At 40.5% G+C, this 4,458-nt stretch overlaps 1 protein-coding gene across 2 annotated transcripts in view; it reads left to right on the forward strand.

Moving 5' to 3' along the window:
• The first annotated feature begins 6 nt into the window (after positions 1-6).
• The window catches only part of itpkb (inositol-trisphosphate 3-kinase B), a 28,041-nt gene continuing 23,589 nt past the window's right edge, over positions 7-4,458 (forward strand). For both annotated transcript variants that reach the window (XM_035678157.1, XM_035678158.1), the window contains exon 1: positions 7-200. The gene's annotated coding sequence lies outside the window, so the exon portion shown is untranslated. The remainder of the gene's footprint in view (positions 201-4,458) is intronic.

Consider the following 4,458-nt stretch of genomic DNA (forward strand, 5'->3'; position numbering starts at 1 on the left):
GAGAGAGAGAGAGAGAGGAGCAGATACTAAGTTGTCCTGGTGCACGAGGAGCCGCATCTTTGCATGTTGTGTGTGTTTCTAGTGTCAGACACGCAGACAGAGGAGAGTCATCCTCTGCTCATTTCTGTTGGTATCTGGCTGTAATATCACTCAGACCAATAAAAGTGTCCCGGAGAAGCCTTGAAGAGGACAGCGCAGAGGTAAGATAACACAGGGCCTGCTGTCATTGGCAGGACCTCCATCTGAGGAGATTATTGCTGTTGGAGAGAGTTTATTACAGTTTAATACCACCAGCTCCAGTGCGGGGGGGGGGGCCTAGTCATCCTTTTAGTAAGTGGGGAAACCAATCTATGTAAGTAGTTTTAAAGCAAATATATCCTTGTTTTTAATTTAAAAAATGTTTATTAGCTAAAAATATTTTTGTCTTATTGACTTTTTTTGTCTTTTTTTGTCTTAATCAGTGTTTTGTGATTACAGATGCACGCACGTTTAGCTGCTTTCTAATGATGCGCAGCAATACTGTTGACTCATTCTCAGCCATACTTTTAGAGATAAGACATTGTTGAATTTATTAACACAGAATCGTTTCAAAGACCTTATCAGATCCTTTTATACTAAGCTTTCAACAACTGCATGTAACAAAAGTCATGCTGAAGAACTAACTAACTAACAAATAACTGAAACTCAAGTTTGTCCAGATTGTGCACAATTTGCCCCTCAGCTAATCAACAGCAGACATCTGAATGTTCTGTACATCGCTGATTAAAAGGAGATCTGGAGGTGATCAAAGATTTGACTGGATATTTGTCAGACTCTGGGATTAACATTATCATTTTTTGAGCTTGCAACCAGATCCAATAGGGACCGGCTGTAGGAACCCACCTGGGGCTGCAACGATTATTTTTATTGTCCATTCATTTCTCAAATAATCTGTTTGTGGTTTGGTTTACAAAATGTCAGACAAGCTCATAGTGATGTCTCGAATATTCCCCAAAAATATTCATTGATATATTAATGTCATAGAGGAATAAATAAACCAGAATACATTCACATCTGAGAAGTTAAAATGAGAGAATTTTGACTTTTTTTCTTAAAAGATGACTCAAAACAGTTAATCAAATATCGAAGTAGTTGCCGATTAATTTATTGGTTGACGACTAATCGATTAATCGGTGGATCGTTGCAGCTCTAAACCCAACATTTGCATTATATTAGCATTACTCAATTAGCTGCAACTAATGATTTTCATTACTGATTCATCTGCCCATTATTTTGTGGATTCATTGTTCATAAAATGCCAGAAATTAGTTAAAAAAAAACATTAAATATTATTAATATTATATTAATAACATTAGTCTAAAGTGTTCAAACATCAGCTTGTAAACTGTCCAAAACGCAAATATATCAGTAAACACTGATACAAAAGAACAATGCTCAACAGGAGAAGACGGAGGAGTTTGGTATTTTTGCTTTAACGAATAATCAATTATCAAAATAGTGATGATTTATTTTCTGTCACTCGACTGATGGATTAATCAGCTATTTGTTGCACGTCTAGTTATTCCTTTATTTTCTTTGGATTTCCTCTAAGGCCCTCTTGAGGCCTTTCCCCCCTCTGGGAACCATTAAGCTTTATGTGGGGGTCCAAGCTTTGAGTATCCCATCTGCTAGTAGTGGGCGATATGGACGAACTCTTCTGTTGTGGTGTAGTAACTTACACTAGATGTGCTATTGCTATATATTGTGACATAATGACGTTTCCAGACACTCTATCGAGGACCTGTTTATGTATAAATAAGCAGATAGGAATGTTTGCTTTGGGCTGATCTAGTTGGTTGAATACCTGACAAAGTTGCATCATCTCAAAATCTGCAAATATTCAAATAAAAATCAAACATTTCCATAGATTAATACTTCTCATTGATACATCGTGGTTAACCTTGCCCACAATGAACACGCCCAGAGCTCTAACATGGATTGTGTGTGAGTGTGTGAGAATATCTGACGGCATATTATTGCATTGTCGCATCAACCTACCATCTGCTTATGTACATTTACAAGGAATAATAATCATCAGCAGCTTCTAAACTTTCTCTCAGCTGAGTTGCTTTGAGCGCACTGTATGTAGGTTTATTGCCCACTTGTGTAGGCAAGTGGACCGTTCGAACACTCACACAGTCCCACTCAATCTGACACGAAGCAGCCCTGAAACACAGTCTGAGGCAGTTTACGTGTGCTGCTATACCAGAATCATCCCAACGACAAAGCGTTTGTTTCTGCTTTTTATCCCTTTTTATTGCGGCTGCCTGTTTTGGAGGCTCACGCTCATCGAGGCGCATGAGCACGACACGAACTCATGGTCAGGGTCATGGTTTGCTTCACTGTGCTGCTTCGTGGCTGTTGTTAATTGATAGTAATGTGCTATCTTAACGGGTCTGGAATGTCAACACAGACAGTCTCGCGTGTTTTCTGTAGACATGTGTATCTTTTTGGACGACGTTATCTGTCAGGGAGGTGAGACCAGTGAGTTTCTGGCTGGGATTGAGGAGACAAAACATAAAACATGTGCTGTATTATGGCTTTTCTAATTTTCTTGGGGAAACTGGACCTTTTGACGAGCACAATTCACTACGAATTCAGACAATCCAGAGCTGTCCTTTAGTACAAAGAGAGAAAGGGGGGGGGAAAAAAGGATTTGGGAAGCAGCTAACCATGTGAAACATGCAGTGTGAAAATGTTTCCTAGTGCCCAGCGCCGCTTCATTACAGCAACTGAGCCGTCTCACAGAAAGTAAATCCACTACTTCTGCATGAAAGATTCAGAACAGACAGCTAAACCAAAATAGCCTGTAAACACCTCTCTTTCCTTCCAAGCTCCTCTTTCAGTCCCCATCCTGCACTGTCTCCTTTCCTCCCCCTTTCTCTCTCTCTCTCTCTAACCCGCTTTATCCGCTCCGGGGCCTGAATTGTGTCGTTTTCACTGCAACTCAGTGGCTGTTAGCGTCCAATAAACCGAGAGAAGTGATTATACAGTGTGAAAAAACGCTGCCCTGGTGGTTAGTGAGCTACTCGAGTCACAAGCCATTCAGATTGTTTCCTGCCTCTCTCGAACTGCGTCACTCAACCAACAAGGAAATCCCATGTTTACCCTCGTTGTTCATGACCTGATGTCTTATCCTGAACCTATCTGGAATCCAAACACATCCCGAGGCACTTTTTGGCAGCTCAGCACATGTCCAGAATACCAGTGTGCTTGAATGCGCCCCAGAACTGGACTGAAAAGGATTTGTTCTCTATACGTTGGGGCTTCAGTTTAACTTTGTGGACAGTAAATATTTGACTGACTGCTCTCTTATAAGGTGATTACTTGGCATGAAATGAACAATAATTATTGCCTGTAGTCTAGTCTCATTGCTCACAGTCCTGCACACCGGCACTGTTTTGCTTGTGCTTATCTCACCGTGTTATACAAAGCAGATTGTAAGTCAAGCAGCTCTGGATAATCAGTCATCTGTCTGAATTAAATACAACGTGGCTTTGTGGGTATCATTGCTGACCACATAAAGCGCTAAAATGATGAATGTGTTCATCTTATTCACCCTGCAATTAACGGATTCTAGAGTACTTTCCCTTCCTGCAGCTCACCTCCTGACTGTCTTGATTCCGATGCTAAAATGACTGGTTTTGGTTCCTAAAGGCCTGTTTCTTACAAGGGTACTAGATCCTGGCACCGTTGCGCAGCTAAAATAGAAAGGCCAGTTCACAATTTTTTCTTGAAGTCAAACTTAACAAGTTTATTTCAAATCAAATGATCCAGAGGACACAGTCAGATGTTTTTAATTCTGTCTCGTAATGACAAGCCTGTTTCAAGACAACCACCTTATTTTCAAACTAATAATATGTAGTGATATTTATCATTGCAAAAAATATACTGTGACCAGATAATGACTTACAGTTTCTTGGAACAACCTTGATTATTCTGACCAAAAACGTGCTATAGTGAACACGCTGTCTGTCTATTGCAGCAAAAAAAGAAGGGATCAGCAACTCTTGGTGTCTACACATCTTTATCTGCGTCACTTCAAACTGAGGAGATTCCACAGCTGAGCTGTTGCCTTTTCTCTCTATCTTTTCCTACTCTCTAGCTTTCCTTCTCCTTCTGTGTTTAATTCTGCTGCCACTTTTTATCTGTGTTTGCCTCTCTCTCTCCCTCTCTCTCTCTCTCTCTCTCTCTCTGCCTCCTGCCCTTTCTCGTTCTCCCTCTCTGTTTGTTCCTCTGTATCTCCATCTTTCTGCCCTTTTCCATGTGCCTCCCTCATTTTCTCCGTGAAAGAATGTTACCTTAAAGTTATTTTATTTTTAGGCTGAAGCCAATTTCAAACAGTGTGGAGCTAGTGGTCAGGCAGACTTAGTTCGGAGAGGTGGAAAACAATTGGCACGGAAAAAAAAGATTGTACTC

Source organism: Morone saxatilis, unplaced genomic scaffold (genome assembly GCF_004916995.1).
Source record: "Morone saxatilis isolate NCDOM2014 unplaced genomic scaffold, NCSU_SB_2.0 Contig7, whole genome shotgun sequence".
Lineage (NCBI taxonomy): Eukaryota > Metazoa > Chordata > Actinopteri > Moronidae > Morone > Morone saxatilis.